Source organism: Lithobates pipiens, unplaced genomic scaffold, assembly GCF_037356315.1.
Source record: "Lithobates pipiens isolate NorthernLeopardFrog02 unplaced genomic scaffold, aLitPip1_a1.2 Scaffold_13, whole genome shotgun sequence".
NCBI classification, from domain to species: domain Eukaryota; kingdom Metazoa; phylum Chordata; class Amphibia; order Anura; family Ranidae; genus Lithobates; species Lithobates pipiens.
Window position 1 is genome coordinate 260,442,379 of NW_027507718.1, and position 25,702 is coordinate 260,468,080.

At 43.3% G+C, this 25,702-nt stretch overlaps 1 protein-coding gene across 1 annotated transcript in view; it reads right to left on the bottom strand.

Annotated features, from left to right (window-relative positions):
- The window catches only part of LOC143974818 (hematopoietic prostaglandin D synthase-like), a 40,167-nt gene extending 15,623 nt beyond the window's left edge, over window positions 1–24,544 (bottom strand). Inside the window, exons 1-2 of the mRNA XM_077476561.1 lie at window positions 24,250–24,544; window positions 14,365–14,498 (exon numbers count right to left, since the gene is read on the bottom strand). The gene's annotated coding sequence lies outside the window, so the exon portion shown is untranslated. The remainder of the gene's footprint in view (window positions 1–14,364; window positions 14,499–24,249) is intronic.
- Window positions 24,545–25,702: the final 1,158 nt, after the last annotated feature.

The following is a 25,702-nucleotide window of genomic DNA, read 5'->3' on the forward strand; positions in this document are numbered from 1 at the left end:
AAAAGAAAGCTCTATTTGTGGGAAAAAAAGGACGTCAATTTTGTTTGGGAGCCACGTCGCACGACCGCGCAATTGTCAGTTAAAGCGACGCAGTGCCGAATCGCAAAAAGTGGTCTGGTCTTTGACCAGCAAATTGGTCCGGTCTGAAAGTGGTTAAGAAACGCACGGGCTAAGGCCTCTGCATCTCATTCGGCGTTAAGGTGTGTTGAGGAATTTACTTATTTAGGGATTACGCGTGATCACCAGTTGTTTTAGCAATTAAATCTTCGCCTCATAGTTGCACAACTGAAGGACTGTTGCTCCAAATGGACCAACCCCCCCCCTCAATTTATTAGGGCACATCAACATCATAAAAATGATCTATTTGCCCAAGTTCACTTACGTCTTCTGGAAATGTCCTTTGAGGTTGACCCGGGCCTTTTTTAGGGAACTAGATGGTTGTACTGGCACCTTTCTGTGGCGGGGCTCTGCCCCACGGATGGCCAGAACTACTCTCCAACTACCGGTCGGCTGCGGTGGCTTGGCTCGGCCTAATATGCTGATATATTATTGGGCAGCCATGCTGGTCACGGTCAGGTGGTGGCTCCAGCGGTCCAGTGCGAATGCGGCTGTCTGTTTGGAGGCAGCAATAGTGGGTTCCCTTATGGAACTGAGTAATTTTATATACCGTGGAGCCTCATTTCGCCCTTCCCTGCCGAGTCCCACCAAGGTTACTGTAAGGATCTGGGAGATGGCTAGAAGGGCGTTTCCTGGTCCCCAACTGGTGGTCTCCACACTGCCCATTATGGGGAAATCCGTGCCTCCCCCACTTTAGGACTATCCCCGACCCGCACCTGTGGGCCAGGTATGGTATTAATCTCTTGAGGGATATTGCCTCCAATGGACACTTATTCAGTTCCGGGAGCTTTGCGGACAGGTATGGTATGCCGGTGGGCATGCTCTTCCGTTAGTATCAGCTGCAGTATGCCTTCCGGGCGCAGTTTCCGGAGCTGCCTGTCCTCGGAACGGATGTGCTTGAGGAGCTGCTGGCCCAGGAGTCCCTGGATAACCCCCTCTCTGCGCTGTACAGGGTACTGCTCAGTAGGGAGTCACCAAGGATGGATGTACTGTGGGCTCAGTGGAAGGCTGACATCCGAACTCTGGATAGGGAGACGTGGGAGGAATGCTTCAACAGGGGCTCCAGATTAGTGATCTCCTCTAGGGATAGATTAATACAGACCAAATGTATGCATAGAGTACACTTCATGCCTCAGAGACTGCACAGAATCTACCCGGAGAGATCCCCAAATTGCCTGAGATGTCAGTCCCCTGAGGGTTCATATATTGATATGTTTTGGGCGTGTCCCAGACTCTCTCGTTAGCCGTTATGGAATGCATTAACGAGCGTCTTCAGCTGAACATTCCCTTGACGGCAGAGCTGGCTCTGTTAGGCCGCGTACACACGGGCGGATTGTCTGCCCAACTAAGTTCGGCAGACAATCCGACAGACAGTCCGTTCAAAATTAGCATGAACGGACTTGACCACACACGATGAGCAGACAGTCCGCTGAAAGCGTGCGTGATGACGTGTACAGCACGTACGACGGGACTAGAAAAACGACGGACAAAACCAAGTTTGAACGGACTGTCTTACGGAAATTCCGTAAGACTTTGTTCGTCAGACTGTCCGCTGAAAAAGTCCGCTGAAGCCCACACACGAGCGGATTGTCCGCTGAAACACTGTTCAGCGGACTAAGTTGGACAGACAATCCGCCCGTGTGTACGCGGCCTTAGCCATACAAGATGATGAACAGAGACCCCGATACACCAAATTGCTGATTTCACTGTTGCTTTTTTATGCAAAAAAACAGATACTTCTTAGATGGACCTCCCCCTTGCCACCCACACTGAGGGCTTGGGAGAAGTCGGTTGATGAAATGTTGCCGATGTATAAACTGACGTATATCAGTAGGGGATGTCCCCCAAATATTTACAAAAGTGTGGCAGCCATGGACCGACCCTATGTGAACACCCCCCCCCCCCCTCTGCTCTGGAAAAAGGTGGTGGAAAGGGACGTGTGCTGTTCTCCTCTCCCGTGCCCCCTCCCCCTCCTCTTTCCCCTTCCAGTACCTTGATTAATAAAAAGACCTTGCATATGTTCTGGTTTTGCCGTCACTCCCCCCCCCTTCTGGCGCAGCACATAACTTTACCAAGAGCACAGTTGCTATATCTCTAGGAGTATACATGTTTATGGTTCCTCCATTATAATTCTTGTACTGTACAGTGTTTGTGTTTTCTCAGATTATGTATAATTTCAAGTCCAATAAAGACCAATTTTTCTTGTTAAAAAAAAAAAAAAAACTGTCAGTACATGCTATATTACATGCTGTTCATACACACACAGTCATTGTGGGATTTATTTTATATATTCTGAAATTAACCTGGTTGATCCTGCTGTCCTCCCTCCTTGTCTGTGTCCCCACTGCAGCCTGAGATTAATATGTAGACCAGCCCTTGTCACATCTACTGAGCATGCACCAGTTTCAGTTCTATGCGTGCAGCCCATGCGACGATAGAGTTACACATGTTGGCGTATACACGGTGTGAGATAACACTCCCCTCCCTCCTCTATACTCACTAAACAGCTCTTCACTATGGGTGCAGGATATTACAGGTTGATTGATGGAAGCACAAACAATAGACATAGGCTGGGAAGGCATGAAACAGGCCGTGAGTCGCAGAACCTCCGCCTAAATAGCACACACCTTGTGTTTGTGCAAAGATAATAAAAGATTTTAGTTCAAATACATAAAATTGTATGACAATTTTAAACATTTGATTTTATTGATGTATTTTTCCTCTGCATCCTGAAGGTCATTTTTTTTTTTCTTTTTTTATCCTTGAGCATGTGACTGGCATCAGAGGATTAGAAGCTCCTCGGGCGGATGTTTCCCTGCAGAAGAGCTGGGTCATATGACAGCTGTATATTGAAATACAGACCCATCACCCATATACAGTATACAAAAAAGAAGAGATAATGCAGATTAAACCGTGTTTAATATCACTTTAATCACTATATTGTTTGCAGCAGACATAATGGGGTTGATTTACTAAAACTCGAGGGGGCAAAATCTGGTGCAGCTGTGCAGGGTAGCCAATCAGCTTCTAACTTCAGCTTGTTCAATAAAGCTTTGACAATAAAATCTGGAAGCCGATTGGTGCAGCTCTGCATAGTAACCAGATTTTGTACTCTTCAGCTTTAGTAAATAAACCCCAGAGGGACATTTATAAAACTACAACCAGGCTAACCATATGGGGAAAACTTACAATGTAATGCTTGTTATATACATTATCATTGCTGCTGCAGCACTAAAGGGATCTTTGTATCTCTGTGTACTAGAAGTCTGCACAGGAAGTGTGAAATCCCCACAGGACCTTTCGGCACAATGTAGCATTGAGCAGAGTTCATACGTTTTAATGTTTACTACAAGTCATCCATGGCAGCAAATATTCTATTTGTAAAAGCCCCTGAATGATCCCAAGTCATGCAGAAAAACCAAATGAACTGAGCAGAGATAGAGAGAAAATAAATTTATATATATATATATATATATATATATATATATACACACACACACCTTTTTTTGTTATTAATATTAATTGTTATATATATATTTTTTTATATTTCTAGCATTTCATAATAAACTGTGTTTATGTGAGGGCCTATGCAGTGTTATAGGTTTTTGGGGGTTATTTACTAAAGTAAAATCCACTTTGCACTACAAATACACTGCAAGTGCACTTGGAAGTGCAGTAGCTGTAGATCTGAGAGGGACATGCAAGGAAAATGAAAGCTAAAAATGTTGTTTTTTTACATGATTGGATGATAAAATCAGCAGAGCTTTCCCCAATTTCAGATCTTCCCCTCAGATCTACAGTGACTGCACTTCCAAGTTCATTTGTAGTGAAAAGTGGATTTTCCTTTAGTAAATAACCAGTAAAAAACAAAACAAAAAACAAAAACACATACCAAGAAAGAAGGAAACTAATGCAACCACCACATTTAATTACGGATAAGTGGCAATATATTATATTTTTGTTCTTGGGATTAGATATACAGTAAAACCTTGGATTTCAAGCACAATAAGTTCTGGAAACATTCTTGTAATCCAAAGCACTTCTTCCACAACCATTTATTCATAAATCCTTCAGTTTATAGTCTATATAAAAAAAAAAAGATTATAGCAATGTGATGGGTTGTGTGAGGATTAGAAGCAAAAATCCAACAAGAGATACAAAAGCGAAGAGAGGCGCCTCTAAGTGTAGCAATATGGTTACATTTAATCAACCACTTGCTTACTGGGCACCTAAACCTCCCTCCTGCCCAGAGCAATTTTAAGCTTTTAGCGATGCCACTGTTTGAATGACAATTGCGTGGTTATACAACACTGTACCCAAATGATTCACCTCTGGGTTTTTTATTTATTTTTTAAACAAAATTTAAAGACCTAGTGTTTTTTTCTTTTAAATACAAAACCATTTTTATATTTTTTTAATAAATTTTGCAAACAGGTATTTTTTCTCCTTCATTGATGTACGCTGATGAGGCTGCACTGATGGACACCGATAGGCTGCACTCATGGGCACTAACAGGCGGCACTGGTGGGTGGCAGTGATTGCTGGCACTTAAGTAACATGGGCACTGATTGGTGGGCACCAATTTTTGGCACTTGCAGGCCGTACTGGGGGGGGGGGGGGGGGGGGACATAAAATTCTGCTCCTCTTCAGGATTGATGTCCCTTCAAATTGAAGCCAGCGATCGGCTTTTTTTCTTCTTATGCTGGGAGGAGGAGGAGGAAGAGGAGGAGGAGGAGGAGGAGTTACCGATCCTCTGTTTCCATTGGCTGACAGCTGATTATGTGGTAAGGGGCTGGATTCGACCCCTTACTCGGATGTGTGATCACCCGAGTCTCATTGACTCGGGTGATCACAGTGCACACCACACTCCCCCTTCAGGGGGCATGGCAAGGCTGCAAAGGGGACGTCAATAGACATACTCCCGGCAAAGCAGATCCACACTGTAACCATCATTCAGCTATAGCGTGGATCTGAAGGAGTTAAGGTATAACATTTAGCAACTCACCTTTGTGTTTTTCACAGCCTATGCTTTAAGGTGAAAAAACACCTGGCAGTGAACGGCCACACAGCCCCCCCCCCCCCCCCCCCCATTTTACTTACCTGAAAACTTGACCCAATGGGGATGCGGTGTCTCTCTGCCCGGGGTTCTTGGCTCTTGATTGGATAGATTGATAGTGCAGCCATTGGCTCCCACTGCTGTCAATCAAATCCAATGACACGGGTGTCTGTGGACGCAGATGCTGGACTTGGGAGCACGCCTGCAAGGTAACCCCCTATAAGAAGCGCTTCTCCTAGGGGGTTATCTGATGTGGGGAGGAGCCGCCGGGGGACCCCAGAAGAGCAGGTTTGGGACCACTTTGTGCAAAACGAGCTGCACAGTGGCGGTAAGTACGATATATTTGTTATTTAAAAACAAAAAACCACCAACCCTTATAATCACTTTAAAAGAGGCACATCTAAGTATGCAGGCATCCGATGTAAAGCTGTCTGCATAGACCATCATCCGCACCGCCGGCTCTCACCGCTGTCAGTCTGAAATTGCGACCGCGAAGACTAACCTGCAGTAGAGCGATCTGAGAGCAAGGCTTGAAGTGCTTATGGAGCGCAGCATGGAAGGGAGGACGAAACCATATTGCTACACTTAGAGGCACCTCTCTTCTCTTTTATACTCAGTTGTGATATGACGCTACTTGGATATCAAGACATTGCTTTTATATCTAGTAAAAATCTATAAAAAACAACATTTTGATTGTCTTGCAGAACAATCTCAGACCAAGTTACTCTCAATCCAAGGTTTTACTGTACTAGTTTCTCACTCCTCGCTACGAAGCAACAGCCATATAAAAGTTTGAAAAAAATAAAAAATAATACAATTTCAGTATTGTTTTATTCTGCCCTGGAACTGTGATCACATAAAATAATTTTCTTTAAGGGTTCATTCACACCAAATGCACTGGGGTGAGTTTCAAAACGCATTTCTAATGCACGGTCAACCAAAAAAAATAAAAAATAAAAATAATGGTTCCCCATGAATGTAGTTCACACCTGCGCGTTGTGTTTGCACAGCATGCACTACCTTTTTTCAGCACAGTGCATCGTCTTCAAATGCGACAAGCACACATAAAAGTAACGCACTGCAAGGCAAAAAAAATAAAAATGCAACCCACGTAAAAATCAGGCTAACACATTACAAAAAATGCAAAGCAACGCACCTGCATTAATGTATGCTTTGTGGTGTGAATAAAAGCTGAAGTTTGGTTAAAAAAAATTCTCTTTTCTCTACAGCTTTAGTTCAATTACTTGTAATTATGTCTGATGTCATGCAGGATGCTGGCTCTGTAAAAATCTTCATTGCATGGAATACCTTTTCCTCTTCCATCAATGTGGGGGTTAACAGTTTTGGGTCTTCAGGCTCAGTTGCGGTAAAAATAATCCAATGGGGAAACGCCCCCTCCCGACCCCTACTCCAATGAGATAAATTCTTTCACTGATTACTCTGCCAGTAACATGGTCTCTGAATGGAGGAGAAAATCCTGTGACTGAACAGACTCTCCTCCATTCACAGATTATGTTACAGGCAGTGTAATCAGTGAAGAACTTTTCTCAATGGAGGATCATCTTTAGTGCAGTTGAGCATGGAGACCTGAAGTGGTCCCCCCCCCCCCCCCCCACAGAATCAGGAGTTCAGCAGCAGGAAGAATACAGGGTAGAGCTGCACGATTTTGGCTAAAATGAGAATCACATTTTTTTTTTGCTTAGAAGATAGATCACGATTCTCTGTGTAACATCATCTTTCACATTAAAGCAAAAAAAAAAAAAAAAAAAAAAATTGGGCTAACGTTACTGTTTTTTATTTTTATTTTTTTATTAACCACTTAAGGACCGCCGTATTGCCATTATACGTCATCAGAATGGCACAGGCAGGCACAAGCACATAGATGTACGTGCCTGCCTTCCAGCGGGTGGGGGTCTGATCGGACCCCCTCCCGCTGGATACGGCGGTCCGTTTCCCTCCAGCAGCGATCTGTGATGAGGGGATGGCCGTTGGTTTCTGGCCACCCCCTCTGGATCGCTCCTGGCCAATGACGAACTTCCTCCCACTGTGTATTGTTTACACAGGAAGGAGGAAGTGATGTCATTCTCCTCGGGGTGGTTTTTTTGACTGGACTACGAGGAGAAAACTAATAGCAAGTGTGCACCAACACTACACTGACATGTAGGTACACACAGGTACACAAACCCCCCCCCCCCCCCGATAATTTTTCTGATCGCTGCATCAGTGTCGCTAGGTAGCTAGTTATTTTTTTAGGTTCACCGCCAGGTTTTTATATCGCTAGGTACCCCGATATACTACCCAATAATGGTTTTAACATCCTGATTGCCCCTAGTTAACCCTTTCACCCCCTTTTGCCAGTGTCACTAAGCGATCATTTTTCTGATCGCTGCATCAGTGTCGCTACTGTCACTAGGTAGCTAGTTATTTTTTTAGGTTCACCGCCAGGTTTTTATAGCGCTAGGTACCCCGATATACTTCCCAATAATGGTTTTAACCCCCTGATTGCCCCTAGTTAACCCTTTTACCAGCGATCACAGTATAAGTGTCACTGGTGACGCTGGTTAGCCAATTAGTTATTTAGGTTCCCCGTCAGGTTTTTATATAGCGCCAGGGACCCCAATATACTACCTAATAAAAATTTGAACCCCCTGATTGCCCCTAGTTAACCCTTTCACCACTGATCACCGTATAAGTGTTACGGGTGACTCTGGTTAGTTTGCTTTTTATAGCATCAGGGCACCCACCATTTATTACCCAATAAAGGTTTAACCCCCTGATCACCCGGCGGGTGATATCAATTAGGTTTTAGGGTCAGGGTCTGCGTCGCCCCAGGCAGCGCTAGGTTAGTGCCAGTACCGCTAACACCCACGCGCAAAGCATACACCTCCCGTAGTGGTATAGAATCTGAACAGATCAATATCTGATCTGATCAGATCTATACTAGCGTCCCCAGCAGTTCAGGGTTCCAAAAAAACGCATTGTTAGCGGGATCAGCCCAGATACCTGCTAGCACCTGCGTTTTGCCCCTCTGCCCAGCCCACCCAAGTGCAGTATCGATTGATCACTGTCACTTACAAAACACTAAACACATAACTGCAGCGATCGCAGAGTCAGACCTGATCCCTGCGATCGCTAACAGTTTTTTTGGTAGCATTTTATATTTAAATCCGGAAGGCAGTGCTTGGTTTTCGGGGTCCCGTACGTGGCTAGGCTCCCAAAAAGTCCCCCACATGTGGTATCCCCGTACTCGGGAGAAGCAGCAGAATTTATTTTGGGGTGTAATTTGACTTCTGCCCATAGCATGTGTGAGCAATATATCATTTAGTGACAACTTTGTGCAAAAAAAAAAAAAGTTTGTAATATTCCCGCAACTTGTGGCAAAATATAAAATATTCCATGGACTCAACATGCCTCTCAGTAAATAGCTTGGGGTGTCTTCTTTCCAAAATGGGGTCATTTTGGGGGGTTTTGTGCTATTTTGGCATTTTATGGCCTTCGAAACTGTGATAGGTAGTGAGGAGTTAAATCAAAAATTTGCACCCTTAGAAATCCTGAAGGTGGTGATTGGTTTTCGGGGTGCCGTGCACGATTAGACTCCCAAAAAGTCCCACACATGTGGTATCCCCATACTCGGGAGAAGTAGCGGAATATATTTTGGGGTGCAATTCCACATATAACCATGGCATGTGTGAGCAATATATCATTTAGTGACAACTTTTTGTAAAAAATTTATTTATTTATTTATTTTTGTCATTATTCAATCCCTTAGGACAAAAAAAATAAATATTCAATGGGCTCAACATACCCATCAGCAATTTCCTTGGGGTGTCTACTTTCCAAAATGGGGTCATTTGGGGGGGGGGGGGGTTTGTACTGCCCTGCCATTTTAGCACCTCAAGAAATGAGATAGGCAGTCATAAATTAAAAGCTGTGTAAATTCCAGAAAATGTACTCTAGTTTGTAGACGCTATAACTTTTGCGCAAACCAAAAAATATACGCTTATTGACATTTTTTTTTACTAAAGACATGTGGCTGAATAAATTTTGCCCTCAATGTATGACTAAAATTTAGTTTATTCGATTTTTCTTATAACAAAAAGAAGAAAATATCTTTTTTTTTCCAAATTTACGCTCTTTTTCCATTTATATCGCAAAAAAAAAAAAAAAAAAAAAAAAAAAAAAAAAAAAAAAAAATCGCAGAGGCAATCAAATACCATCAAAAGAAAGCTCTATTTGTGGGAAGAAAAGGACGCAAATTTCGTTTGGGTGCAATTTTGCATGACCGCGCAATTACCAGTTAAAGCAGCGCAGTGGGAAATTGGAAAAAGACCTCTGGTCCTTAAGGTGTTTATTGGTCCGGAGCTGAAGTGGTTAAGTGAAGTGTATTTTTTCCCCAAAAAATTGCATTTGAAAGACTGCTGGGCAAATACAGTGTGACATAAAATATTTCAGCAATTGACATTTTATTCCCTAGGGTCTCTGCTAAAATATGTATAATGTTTGGGGATTCCAAGTAATTTTTCTAGCAAAAAATATTGATTTTAACCACTTGCCTACAGGGCACTTTCACCCCCATCCTGCCCAGGCCATTTTCCAGCGTTCTCACATTTTGAATGACAATTGCGTGGTCATGCTACACTTTTACTCAAACATTTTTTTTATCATTTTCTTCACACATATAGAGCTTTCTTTTGGTGGTATTAAATCACTGTTGGGTTTTTTTTTTGTAAAAAAAATAAATAAAAAATAAATAAAGACCAAAACTTTTGAAAAAATAAATAAAAAGTTTCTCACTTTTTTTCTGTCAGTACATTTTGTAACCAAGTAATTTTTCACCTTCACTGATGTGCGCTGATGAGACAGCACTGACAGGCTGAACTGGTGGGCATTGATGAGGAGGCACTAATTTTCTGCACTTATGGGCACCAATAGGCGGCACAGATAGGCGGTACTGGACACTGATGGGTATTGCTGGGTGGCACTGATGGGCATCGATTGACTGCAGTAATGGGCATTGGACAGAACTAGTAGACAGCATTGATTGCCAGCATTGACTGGCATCGCTAATGGGCACTGACTGGTGGCACATGTGGGAAGTGGTGGACACCGATTGCTGCCACTGGTGGGTACTGTTTTTTTACTATTGTAATCAGGGCACTGATGATCAGTGCCCTGATTACATTCCTAAATGTTCCCCTGTGAAGAGATGCCGCTGATTGTCTCTCCTCGCCACACACTGTCAGTGTGAGGCAAAGAGCGCCGATTACCAGAACTTCCTTGTTTACATGTGACTGGCTATGATTGTATTCAGCCGATCACACGTTTAAAGAGCAGAGGACTCGGCTCTTTCCACAGATCGGGGTTGTGCTGGGTCCTAGCCACAATCGCCGTGCTGCACTCCCCCGCGGGAGCAGCCATTCCGGGCCTCCGTCATATGATGGTGGCCCAGAACAAGAGCCGCACCACTCATATGACGGTGGGCTGGCGGCAAACTTAAGAAACAAGTGTCCGAAAAAGATTTAGATTTTAGGTGGTTAAACTTGGCAGACTGACTGGATTTTTCTTTACACACAGAAGGTTATCCCTTTGATCTAAGAAGGAAGAATTAGTTAGCAGACTGCCCGGATGTTTTCTTTTGATAGCTGAGTGAGCAGATAAGTCTCTCCACTTGTTATATGAAACAAGCGGCAAACTCTGCAATAGAGATTTAAAGTTTTTTTAATTGTGTAGCTCTAGAACAGAGCAGCCCTGAAGTGAAGATTTCTACAGAATTCAGCAGCCTGCACACCTGGGACATACTTCTTTACAGGTAAGTAATGTAACTAAAGCTGTAGAAAAAAATATAATAATAATAATAATAATAATAATAATAATAATAATAATAATATTAAAGCTCTAGCCAGGCAGGTATTTTCAGTAACACAAACGATTCTAGGAGCCAAAGCATGTTTGTGATTCAGGGATAAAATAAAGACGAAAGTGGACCTTTGCTCCAATACACGTTAATGATTATTACTCCTCCTCCTCCCCCCTTTCAGGATTTTTTTTTCCATTGGAGAGTGCAGCCAATGTATTCCCCACCTTGCGCAAAGCCTTCTGCGATATCCACATCATAAAGAGGGGAAAATGGCCTATTTAAGTGTAATTTTACCAAGAAAATGTAATTACAAGAAAGCAAACATTAAGGGGCCCGTTGCAGTGCCAATGCTGTGCAGCGAGTTCCATTGCTAAAAATTACACATGCCCAATCTTTAGCACATTAGGGTGCATTGGCAGCCCATTCACTTCCCTTATTACTTGAATCTCTTTTCTGTTGAGAGATTTTAAGTGGTTGTAAACCTCAGACATCAAATATGAACAAAGCACATCCCTCTATAATGTGAAAACATGAACCCTTAGAGTCCTTTCACACGGGGCATATCAGTAATGATCCCCCCCGTGGATATCCGCTTGCTCAGCGGGGATCGCTCCGTTGTTCCCCACTGAGCAGGCAGAGGACAGGTCCGTCTCTGCACACTGCGCAGGGACGGACCTGTCAGAGCGCCGCTCTCCCCTATGAGAGATCGGAAGACGATGGACCGCAATGTTCGTTGTCACCCGATCCGATGAGTTCTTAACCACCATATAAACGGAATCGCACTTGTTTGACCACCAAAATGGAGATGTATAACCACTGCAATACAGGACACTTCCCCCCTTCCTACCTGCGCCAATTTTTCAGTTTCAGCGCTGTCGCGCTTTGAATGACAATTACGCGATCATTTAACACTGTACCCAATTTTTAGCATTTTCTTCCCACAAATAGAGATTTCTTTTGGTGGTATTTGGTCACCTCTGCGGTTTTTCATTTTTGCACTATAAAACGAAAAAAGATTGACAATTAAAAATAAATAAATGATGGGCACTGATAGGCAGCACTGATGGGCACTACTGACGAGGAGCTACTGACAGGCATTAATGAGTGGCACTGACAGGTATTACTAATGGGGCACTGATTGGCAATTTCTTGGGCACTGTTGTGGGCATGGATTGGCACCGACAGCCGTTTATTATGGGGACAGGCTGGCAGGTGTTTGGCACTGATTGGCTGCTGATGGGCACCTTTTGATGGGGGCTGTGCTGATAATCAGTGTGCTTATTATCAGCACAGACCCCCCCCCCCCCTTCCAGAGAGAGATATAATTTTGCCCCTGTTCAAATCATTAGTAAGACCTCATCTGGAATATGCAGTGGGGTTCTGGGCACCAGTTCTCAAAAAGGATATCAGGGAACTGGAGAAAATGCAGAGAAGGGCAACCAAACTGATAAGAGGTATGGAGGAGCTCAGCTATGAGGAAAGATTAGAGGAACTGAATTTATTCTCTCTTGGGAAGAGGAGAATAAGGGGGATATGATCAACATGTTCAAATATATAAAGTGTCCATATAGTGAACTTGGTGTTGAGTTATTCACTTTAAGGTCATCACAGAGGACAAGGGGGCACTCTTTACATTTAGAGGAAAAGAGATTTCATCTCCAAATACGGAAAGGTTTCTTCACAGTAAGAGCTATGAAAATGTGGAATAGACTCCCTGCAGAGGTGGTTCTGGCCAGCTCAGTAGATTGCTTTAAGAAAGACCTGAATTCTTTCTTAAAATGTACATAATATAACTGGGTACTATCATTTATAGGTAAAGTTGATCCAGGGAAAATCGGATTGCCTCTCGGGGATCAGGAAGGAATTTTTTTCTCTACTGTAGAAGATTAGAGCATGCTCTGCTGTTTTTTTTTGCCTTCCTCTGGATCAAAAGTGGGTATAGAATTGGGTATATTGGATTATACGTTATTTTATTTTTATTTTTTTTATGGTTGAACTGGACGGACTTGTGTCTTTTTACAACCCTCTTGTATTTTATTGTATTTTAACTATACTTTAGGTCAGGGATATGCAATTAGCGGACATACAGCTGTTGCAGAGCTACAAGTCCCATGAAGCATAGCAAGACTCTGACAGTCACAAGCATGACACCCAGAGGCATGATGGGACTTGTAGTTTTGCAACAGCTGGAGGTCCGCTAATTGCATATCCCTTCTTTAGGTTGTAAAGCGCTGTGCAAAATATTGGCGTAAACCCTGTATTATTATAATAATAATAATAATAATAATAATAATAATAATACAGGGGATAGGAGGCCATGGTGTACAAAGATATGCAGCTACATTTATTCATTGATGTTTACGAGAGGGCTTTATTAGCGCTTTAGAATGACATTTTTACGTTAAAGCTTTTATGAGATTTTATTGAGTGGGTGTTAAGAGAGAACCTTCCTGCAGTTTATAAAAAAAAAAAAAAAAAAAAAAACGGATCATAACAGAACAGCATCAGAGATGGTCTTATCACATTCGTTGTACATCAGTTCATGGTGTAATGCACCACACCAATGATAACTCTTGACAGTTTCCTAAACATGTGTACTTGATTACACACTTTCAATCACTTAATAGCTTGAGATTAGAGTCTTGGCTGATGTTTTTACTTTCAATGGGCTGCAAATAACACATTTGCCAACGAGGAAACCTTCTGTGTGGCCTTTATTCTGCATATTGGACCAAACATACACGTTTTATTTTATTTCTCAGGTGTTGTGATTTACCTTACAGGGTTCAGCTGCATATCCCTCTTTATTCATATATTGTGTTTGCGCTGATTGTTTTCTTATTTTAAATATTAAATATATACAGGCTATATAAAAAATTTTTTATATATTATAATCTCACCATACACATACAATCAACTTTGCCAAAATGATGTAATATAAAAAGGAACTACCTAAGCTATCCAATCAATCTGTATCCAATCAGATAGGCCCTTGCACTACATTCCTGTTGGTAGAGGTAAAGTAGAATGTACATAGATTGTAAGGTGTATGCTGGGCCTAAATGTAATCATTAAACAGTTGCTGCAGGTATGTGAATATAAAGGCGTTAATAATACACCAGTGGCATTTGTTAGAAAAATGCATCAGCCAATATACGGCTTACGGTTGTGACCTTTGATTCGATATCATATAATGCCTCATTTTGATCATTTTTAAGCAAATATTTAACATTTGTGCATAAACATCAGAACTGCATTTAGACTTACTATCTAATCTAAGCAGCCAATCGTTTCCTATGTTCAGAAAAGTATGTGACGGTTATTTTAACATTACCTCAGCAGTCCAAAGTCTTGAGAACTTGTTGCAGCTGTCTTGTTTGCGTGTCCTTATCACAAAGCAGTTGGAGGTTCTCTGTGAATTTTGATGATGTCCACCCACATATGGCTGCAATTAGTTCACACTGCCCCCTGGAGGTAAAAATGCATATCTTCTTACACAAGAGACAACGAGGCGTGTGTTATGTAATGCTCACAATGAGCCCCAAATAAGAGGTCCGAAAAATATTTATTTCCTATAACAATATGCTGTATTCTGTTTATTTTTTATTGACAAATAAATACTTTACACATTATGTTTTCAAGAAACTACAAGTAAAACATCTTCAGTGATTGATCCCCAATGGCTGAATGATTGAAACCCAATCATTAAAATATTTTATAATTAACATGTTAAATTAAATAAATAAAAAAAAAAAGTTTAACAACCTTTTTAAAATTGGAGCTTTCATTTAACCACGTCAATACTGGGCATTTTCACCCCCTTCCTGCCCAGGCCAATTTTCAGCGCTTTTGCTTTCAATGACAATTACTCAGTCATGCAACACTGTACCCACTAAACCAAAGAACAAATGAGGAGGAGGGGGGGCAGAAGGATTTTCCTTAAAACCAAGTGTAGCAGTACCCCGTAGGGGCTGCTAAGTGATGTGGACCACCTGTCACCCTGCGCAGCCCGACTTTAAATTCTCAGTCACTTAAGACAATGAACAGTCTATGTGCTTGTTTTTGTTGGTTTTATTGAGGGAATTTAACTAGGATGGGGTAAGGAAAATTTGGTATGCTGGATGAATTGTAGATCAATAAATTGGTAAATTGTAGAACAATCAATTGGGAAGAACTATGTACACTCCCTGTACACATCACAGTCTCCTCCAGCACTTTCTTTGCTTGCAGACTATTCCTCTTACTTCCTCCCACACAACTCTTGACCCTCAGGATCAGCTAGTACATGTAAGGTTAGGCCTGACTCTGGCTCAGCCAGGCCTCAGAAACTACCCTTTGCATGCAGGGACTGCAGGTCCCTATAGTGTAGCAAGAAAATAGAAAGTCTATAGTGCTAGCTGTCCTACAGATGGACTACTGCTCCCAGTCAGCCCTCTTCAGGCCCTGCCAGCCCTCCTGGCTGCAGCTGCCCGACTCCACTGCCCATGACACCACAATCCACACCACTGGCTCTGCACCCATCCCAGACTGTATGCTCCCAGTCCTCTCAGGGATGCCTCCCCAGTCCTCCCGACTGTGCATGTCACTCACCAGCTCTCCTGGCTGCGACCAGTTGTACTCTCCTTGAAGACTTTCCCACCAATGTTAGCTCCCGCTGTCCTCTCTGCTCCTCCTGTGCCTCCTGTTCAGAAACTTCACACTTTCTGTAAGGCTCTGTCCACACCCAAACTGGGGGAGCACCCTCAAAGGCCCCGACAGCCTAGCACTCCATCTTCAAGCTCTAAACAACTCCAACTACTCCCCCCCCCCCCAGTTGGTCTGACCCTTGGTATTTATGGAGGCCTGCTCCCTGTATTTATGGAGGCCTGCTCCCTGTCAATCCAGGATGGGGACTGGTCAGGGCTCTCTACCTAGAAAATCCCAGGCAGCTCCACCTCTCTTCTTCTCCTATCCTTCTAGAATCCTCTCACCTACCTAAGTAGAGGGTGCTACACTCACACCCCCCCCCTCCCCCACCCACCACCACCAAAATACAGCTGGTCACTCAGCTGAGAAAATTGAAAAAAGGAGCAAGGGCGTCTCATAAGATAAGTTGGAAGGGGAAAAGGGAAATGACTTGGACAAGGGATATATACAAATAAATTACGTACAAAAAATATATTTATAATTTCTGGTAAGTATTTACACCTGTACATATAACATAAATCTAACTATAAGTACAGGTAGCTAACAATAAACCACACACAATATACACATCTGGGCAAGAGCATCTCTCCCTCGAGAAAAAATGCTCTGCCCACAGTAAAGCTTCACTCCAGCTGAAGGGAAATGACAGCAATCCCATCCCAGGGAATCCTGAAAAACACAAACACAACAGCATCCTAAACTAACAGCTATCTACATGGTTTATATCAGGATGGGGTTAGCATCCTGCCAACAGAAATATCAAACCAATATTCACTTTAGCACATTTTCTTCTATTGTTCTGTCAGGAGGGAGTTATGGTCTGCTGACAGAAACAATGGGGAAAGAAACACACGGTATTAAAGTGAAAAGTTCTCTTCTGAGTTCCTAATGGGAGGGGCCCCTCCCCGGACAAATAGGCTCCTTTAAGAATTAGGTTTGGAAACAAACCTCACCCAAGTGTCTTTGCAATATGAAAGGTCCATCAATTGGGCACACAGGGTGGCAGGCTGGATTGAATCCAGCAAAGTCAGGAAGAAAGGCACACTCTGCTACCCTCCAACGGTTCATGTGACACATCTTTATGGCAAACTGTACTCTTTAACAGTCTTCTTCAGGCATAAAAATGTGGATCAGGCAGTCTTTTTCTACCTTCCCCTTCCACCCTTATGGAGACTAAATGGCTCTTTGTAGGCCGTCCTGCCTTCACAATGAGCACCCAGTCTTTGTATATTGCTCTCCCCAGCTGCCATTCGCACCCAGTGTCCTCAAAACTGGCCCAGGTCTCACTCTCTGGCACCTGCAAGGGCTTAGAGATATGCAAGAAATCCCATACCATGTCATTCTCCCCCTCTCCCCAGGAGTTCTCAACAGCTTCCATGATCTGGTGAGGGACATACGGGTAATCCAGACTCCACTCCAGAGCAACTTTCCGCTGCACCTCCCATTGGGATTTGGAAAACCTGGGCCGTTCCTTGGGTCTTCCTCTTCCCGGGAGCACACAGGCATCTTGGGAACTTACAACCCACTGACGATAGGCAGGTTCTCTGGTCTGGATGGTGAAGGGTCTGTTTAAAAAGAGCTGCTTGCAGTGGATGGGGGTTCCTGCTGCTTCCTCAGTTCCCAACACTGGCTCTGGCACATCTCCATGCTCAGACTGAGTTTCCAAGGTTTGGGAACCTCCTGTCACCCATTCCTCCTCTTCTGAGTCACTACTATGAGATGACCACTACGCCAGCCTCTCTAGGGACACAAATTCAGCATGCATTCTGGGGAATAGTGATGGACGAACTTGCGAGGGGACGTTTCGCGTACGAGATCCGCGAACGTGCCCAAATGTTCGCGAACCCCATTCACTTTAATGGCAGGCGAACTTTAAAAACCTCCAGGTCATATTTTCAGCCACAAAATACTTAATAACTGTGCACCCATAGTCCCACAACATCGACACTGACATACCAGAATTATTAAGTGAATCTGGGATCGACAACGACAAGCATTCTTTTTTTATCTGTGAAATTTTGTCAATTCAGGAGCGCATGAAGGTCATGAAGGAGAGGCAAGGTCAGGCCAAGCTATGAAGGGGGTGCAGGAGATGATCAGTGCCAGATTTTTTTTTATTATTACATAAGCACTCCTAAATTTATGACATGTCACATGCATTGGAAGCTATCTTGTTCTTTTGGCGATTGGGGACAAGGTAGCTGTAGCAAACCATGGACGCAGGATATTGATCAGTCATGACACTACAAACTGCAGCCACAACATTACAAGGTGAGACAAATAAAACAGGAAATGTAACTACCTACTCAAAATAACTAAAAAAAATATTAAAGCCCCATACACACTATCAGATTTTCTGCTGATTTTTGTCTTCGGATTTACCAAAACCATGTAGTGCAAGGGCCTGCCTGATTGCATACACATTGAAACGCCTAAGGTTTGACCTCATATTATATGGTTTTGGTAAATCTGAAGGAAAAACTCAGCAGAAAAAACTGATAGTGTGTATGGGGCCTAAGCCCTTGTACACACGGTCGGAGAGTCCGTCTGAATCTTTCCTATCGGACCGTTTTGTCGGATATTCCGACTGTGTGTGGTCTGCATCGGACTGTTTCCGTCGGAATATCCGATGGACCAACTTTTCCAACTTGCCGGTAAAATTTTCCGACAAAATGCTCCGATCGGACATACTCCGATCATGTGTAGCCTACTCCGACGGACAAAGTGCCACACATGCTCAGATCAAATTCCTAGACCAAAGCTATTGGCTACTAGCCTGAACGTAGTCCCGTTGTAACGAAATAACGTCATCACGTTATGTACAATCGGATTTTCAGACAACTTGGTCCGACCGTGTGTATGCAACATCACTTCCGGACCTCTTCCAGAATTAATCTGTCGGAATAACTCAGACGGATTTGGTTGTCAGAATCTCCGACCGTGTGTACAAGGGCTTAGAGTGCACAATTACTTTAAACAATACCTGGCAATCTTACCATGGAGGTCCCTAGTCAAGCATTTCTTAAAATGGGGTGTCAACACAGTGTCCCTATATCCTAAATGCTGCTACCAAGTCTGATACAAAGATAATTATTACAGAGGTAGTAGTGAATAAGGTGGTTGTAAACCCCTGAATTGAAAAAACAAAACAAAGCATGGTCCTCTATAGTGTGTATTTGTGTCAGTCCAAAGCACCTAGCATGATTTTTGTATGCTCTGTCCTCCCTCCCCTATCTACATGAGTCACTTCCCATAGTCTATGCTGACACCACAGAATCCTGGGTAATGGCCCCTCCAGCACACACAAGGTTATTGCCAGCCTCAGCTGTCTATGAAAAAAAAGTCTATGAGACTTTTTAGAGAGTTCCTTTCCTTCTGTTTAGGTCTCAGATTACACTTAGCTCACTGCTCTATGTTGTGCAATGTGTGACATCAGAATGAAAAATAATTGCATTCTTCTTAATTTAAGTAACACTTATCTTCCAGGTTTCAGGGGGGAGAAGTGATAAATATAATGGACTCAGGACTAATAGCACAGGTACGTTCCGTTCTTTTAGTAGTATAAAAATGAGAGGTCAGTACCCCACCCTCTGGAAGGGGTCAGTGATTGTAAGGGAGATGAGAGGTGCACGTCTGCTCCATGCTGTCTAGAACAGGACAGGTGAAGAAGCTGAGAGACTGGGTCTCATACAGGGGTCAGAGGTGACCCACATCAGAGGCATGAGTCTGGTTGAAAGAAGCTGAGAGACAGGGTCTCACTCAGGGGTCAGCGGTGCACCAAGCCAGAGGTTTGAGTCAGAAAGAGACAGACACAGAGCTGGAAGAGGTACAGTGTTTGTGTACTTGCACTGTACTCAGGTGCTATACTTTAGAAGACCAAGGCATGAGGCCTGGGCCACAGGGCTGATATAGAGAGCCAGGAGGCTTGAATATTGTTTTGTAGAAAAGTGGTAGTAAAAGTAAAAGTGGGCAGGAAAAACCCTGCAATGTACTTCTGGCATGGAGTAAATTCATTGAATAAACACACCTAAGAGCTAACAACCCCATGTCACAATGTCTACAGCTGAAGTTTACATTCTCTAACATTCTCTATAACTCTATAACCAAAGCCCACAACTTACAAGTAATGAAGCAAGAAAAGAGAAAAAGACAGCTCTACAGAAAGGAATAACTCTAGAAAAATCCTGTGAGCCTGGGAAGTATGGGGACTATTGCGGTATCAACTGATTAACAAACCATTTTTTTAAAAATTAGTTAAATTTTATTTTCACAAAGATAGAAAATAGACATATAATTGCACAGAGCTACAAACATTGACCAACAGGACATATTGATAATAATAAATAATCAATATAAGAACAACATTGATGTACAGAAATAGCTAAGCCCCCATACAAGTTTTTTTTTACATAAGTGTAGAGTGGACATATCGTTCGACCGGTTTCGCGGTGAGTAACCGCTTCATCGGGAAAAACGTCACCTACAATATCCAAGGATTTATTTATGACCTCACATCATAGAGACGGCAAAATATGAGACACCCCTAAACTGGGGGTCCCCCCTGGGAGCGAACATGGGGGGCAGTATATGGAGGAGCACACTAGTTACACCCAATATATTCCAAGATCAGTATGAGTATAAGAGAAATAAGGGTAATGTCACTTCAGATCTTTGGAAACTTTCTGGACGTCAAAAGATGTCCTCAGCATGAAGTCCACACTGTAATCAGAATGGTTCTCTTTCCAGACCGCTGGATGGACGTGTGTCTCTCTTGTTGGCGTAATGAAGGATGTCCCACATCCTGCAGGCAACTTTATTCTAGAGATTTTTTTATTGCTGGGACGCCCAGTCCTCTACCTGCCCTTGAACTTGTGGAGTTAGAAGCTTTGGGTCTTCTGTGAAAAAATTCCTAACAAGAACCCGACCCCTCTTCCCTCCTATATTAAGAAACATTATTTCATTGCTTTCACTGTCTGTAATATTAGCTGTGAATCTAGGCGAGTCTGATGAGTCACAGGATTCTCTCCTTCATTCACAGATGTTGGCCTGTATGCCTCTTCCCAACTCCTGTAGTTCTGGCAGAATACTCTTCACTGCAGCCCTGCCCTGTATGACCACTCTTAAGCCGCGTACACATGGGCGGACTGTATGGCCTACTTAGTCCGTCATACTTTCGAATGAACGGACTTGACCACACACGGATGCACAAACAGTCCGTCGAAAGCTTGCGCGATGACGCGTACAGCACGTACGACGGGACTAGAAATAGGAAGTCCAATACACAGCAATGCAACCTTTCGCCGTGTAAATCCTTTCTGAGCATGCGCCATTCTTAGTCTGTCGAACTAGCCTACTCACGAGCGGATTGTCCGCTGAAACCAAAGTATGACGGACAGAATTTCGAAAATTCCGAAATACTTAGTACGCCAGACTGTACGCTGAAAAAGTCAGCTGAAGCCCACACACGAGCGGACTGTCCGCTGAAATGTGTTTCGACGGACTAAGTAGGCCATACAGTCCGCCCGTGTGTACGCGGCATTACACTCAGAATGGTTATGGATAGGAACAAAGTTGCAGCCTCTAAATGGAGTGAGGTAAAAGGTAGCTCATCAGGCCTTGGGACAAATTCTTCAAGTTGCACAAAGAATCTATGGTGCTCTTGGTCTTACATAGCAGCACTGGATCAGCAGGAAAGTGGAACAGCAGAATACTAGAAAAGAAGCTGTCCCCACACTCTGAACCCTGATCTGCTTCCAGCCTTTAATGGTCATTGTTTAGCAGGGCTGGAATGTGAAAGTAAGATGTAGCAGCAGGTGACTCTCTGCAGCAGTCATAGTAGCGCATGTATCTCCCTCGACTCCCAGCAGCAAGTCTGTAATCTTGTTCCTGGACTCCAGGTGATGCCTCTCACAATGACGGTGGCAGCAGAAACCCTGAGCCCCTGTATACAGCAAGCTAACTAAGCCATTAACAGAAGCTCCCTTAGCAATGTCTTTGGCCTACTGGTTACTCAAGAGACTCCTCCAGCTCATGCGTGGTCTCTGCTTACAGGTGCCAGCCACTCTGAAACTCCACACTGGGTCCAGTGTGGAAAGCTAAAGGAACCAGCCATGCAGCAACAAATCACAGTCTCTAGTCTCACTGCTAGAATAAACTAATATTTTACTTGTAGGGGCCACCTTTACTACCTGTGTATTTAATAAACATTAGTGTAGCCATAATTCAATTTTTTCTGTCGAACCTTTCAAAAATGTGAGTATTCTTAATCATAAACAGAAAGCTTACTGCACCGGCATAGCAATATGGGCATATTATTATTTAGCCTCTTTAGATCCCTGGTATATTTGTTTCCTTAATATTTTTCATATACTTTTCCTCACTGTGAGAAGTGTCTTTATCAGGAACTATAGGCAAGCATCAATCAGATTAGTGTCCAAAGGCAGAGCAGTTCTTTTTCTTATTATTTTAGGGGGATCTAAAAATTATTTTTCACGTAAAGCCATGAAAACTTGACGATGTCATTTCAGTTGGTGTGTTGTGTTGGCAAAAGTTCTTCCATTTTTTCAAATGGTTATGTTTCCAGTGGGACCTAGTTAAAAAGGAAACTGAGGGATCAGGAATGTTAATCTGATTGGGGACTATGAGATCACCTTACAGAATGAAGCCCACAAACTTTAGTTTTATCATCAGAATCAGACATTTTATTAAAGTCACCAACAATAGTTTTCAAGAAACAATTTGTCTACATCTTCAAAAATGTGTGAGGCTCTCTGCGAGTCTGTAAAGCTGACATTCATGATGCACTTCTATCTAGAGAAATTTTGTTTTCATTGTCTGCCTTTGTCCCAGATGTTGATGGTACTCAAGCTGCCAACTAACCAAATTAATTATAATTTACCCCATTGCCCTTAGCAAAACACACTTTTAGATCACAAACATTCAATGATACAGTCACATAATATCTGCATGCACTACTCCAAGCATCAATTGACTGTATTTAAAAAGTCTATATTTAGCATCTGACCTTTTCTGATGTCTTCACGCTGAATAAATGATTGACCTACCGTTGCAATGATGTTTATTAAATGAGACATAATCAATTACAACCAAAAGCAGCTGGTGAAAACCCGAGAACACTGACAAAAAAAAAAAAAAAAAATCAATAGTGGTTTGTAGAACCTACAATAAACATGAACAATATATAATCTCCAATGCACCACATTTTCAGCTATATACAGTATCTCACAAATGTGAGTACAACCCTCACATTTTTGTAAATATTTTATTATATATTTTCATGTGACAACACTGAATAAATTACACTTTGCTACAATGTAAAGTAGTGAGAGTGCAGCTTGTATAACAATGTGAATGTGCTGTCCCCTCAAAATAACTCAACACATAGCCATTAATGTCTAAACCGCTTGCAAAAAAAGTGAGTACACCTCTAACTGAAAAATCTTCAAATTGGGCCCAACGTGTCAATATTTTGTGTGGCCACCATTATTTTCCATCAGTGCCTTAACCCTCTTAGGCATGGAGTTCACCAACACTTCACAGGTTGCCATTGGAATCCTCTTCCACTCCTCCATGATGACATCACAGAGCCGGTGGATGTTAGAGACCTTGCGCTTCTCTACCTTCCGTTTGAGGATGCCCCACAGATGCTTACAAGGGTTTAGGTCTGAAGACATGCTTGGCCAGTCCATCACTTTTATCCTCAGCTTTTTTTAGCAGGGCAGTGGTCATCTTGGAGGTGTGTTTGGGGTCGTTACCATGCTGGAATACTGCAGTCTCCGAAGGGAGGGGATCATGTTCTACTTCAGTATGTCACAGTACATGTTGGCATTCATGCTTCCCTCAATGAACTGTAGTTCCCCAATGCTGGCAGCACTCATGCAGCCCCAGACCATGACACTCCCACCACCATGCTGAAATGTACTAAAGACACACTTGTCTTTGTATGCCTCACCTGGTTGCTGCCACACGTGCTTGACACCATCTGAACCAAACAAGTTTATCTTGGTCTCATCAGACCACAAGACATGGCTCCAATAATCCATGTCCTTAGTCTGCTTGTCTTCAGCAAACTGTTTGCAGGCTTTCTTGTGCATCATCTTTAGAAGAGGCTTCTTTCTAGGGCGCCCCTCCATCCCTTCAACCTCTGCAGCAATGCTTGCAGCACTCATACATCTATTTCCCAAAGACAACCTCTGTATATGACGCTGAGCATGTGCACTAATCTTCTTTGGTCGACCATGGCGAGGCCAGTCCTTGGTGAACCTGTCCTTTTAAACCATTGTATGGTCTTGGCCACCATGCTGCAGGGGTGTACTCATTTTTGTTGCCAGCAGTTTGGACATTAATGGATGTGAGTTATTTTGAGGAGACAGCAAATTTACACTATTATACAAGCTGTATGTCACGATCAGGGGTCAGGCTCGAAGACCAATTGCTATAGCAGTTGCAGGATTACCACTAACCAGCAGGATAGGAACACAGGCCGTCACCCTGGCAGAAGACACAGGCTCACCTGAGGTGCGGAGTCTTTTCACCAGAGCTCCAGATGGTAGAGATGGATTTAGCTGCGTGTTAGTACCAGGTCACGGTCCTCAGGATCGCCCCACCAGGAGGTGAGCAAGCCGGAGTTCAGTAGTGGATGAGCAGGTAAGGATCAAACAGAAGCGTGGTCAGTAAGCAAGTCAAAAGGTCAGTAACGAGTTGTTGCAGATTGGGATCAAGCAGAAGCGTAGTCGTGGAACAAGCCAAGGGTCGATAACGAGCAGTAGTAAATATAAGCAGCAGCAGAGAAGACGGGTGCGAGATACAGGCTGGAGATGGCACAATATTCTGGCAAGGAGGAAGTGCAGAGACATGGCTTATATCAGGAAGTTCATGGGAAGAGCAAAGAGTTCAAGGTTCAGCTGAAATCAAGGTACAAGGCAGGGTTGTCAAAAGGATCTGACAAGGAACTGTCCAGCATCTCAGATAGCTCAGAAAGAAGATTCATGGCCAGACACAGCTGAGGTCCCAGGTTCACGTCCAGGTCCTGACACTGTACTCACTACTTCACATTGTAGCAAAGTGTAATTTCTTCAGTGTTGTTACATGAAAAGATATAATAAAATATTTACAAAAATGTGAGGGGTGTACTCACTTTTGTGAGATACTGTGTATAAGCGTGTGTGTGTGTGTGTGTGTGTGTGTGTGTGTGTATATACAGTATATATGGATGGATGCATGGCTACATCTGGTGACAAGCAATGGTGGCAAGTGTGACACTGCATCTTGTGGCAGGCAATGGTGGCAAGTGTCATGCTGCATCTGATGACAGGCAATGGTGGCAAGTAACATGCTGCATCTTGTGGCAGGTAATGTTGGCAAGTGACAGGCTTCTGGTCATAGGCAATGATGGCAAGTGACAGGCTGCATCTTGTGACAGGTAATGGTGGCAACTGAGAGGCCGTATCTGATGACAGACAATGGTGCCAAGTAACATGCTGCATCTTTTGGCAGGCAATGGTGGCATGTAGCAGGCTGCATCTGGTGACAGGCAATGGTGGCAAGTGACAGGCTGCATCTTGTGGCTGGCAATGGTGGTAAGTGTCACGCTGCATCTTGTGGCAGGTAATGGTGGCAAGTGAGAGGCTACATCTGGTGACAGGCAATGGTGGCAAGTGTCATGCTGCATCTTGTGGCAGGCAATGGTGGCAAGTAACATGCTGCATCTTGTGGCAGGCAATGATGGTAAGTGACAGGCTGCATCTGGTGACAGGCAATGGTGACAAGTGACAGCCTACATCTGGTAACAGGCAATTTAGGCAAGTGGCAAGCAATGGTGGCATGTGTCATACTGCATCTGGTGACAGGCAATGGTGGTAAGTGGCAGGTAAAGGTGGCAAGTGACAGGCTGCATCTGGTGACAGGCATTGGAGGCAAGTGACAGACTACATCTTGTGACAGGCAATGGTGACAAGTGGCAGGCA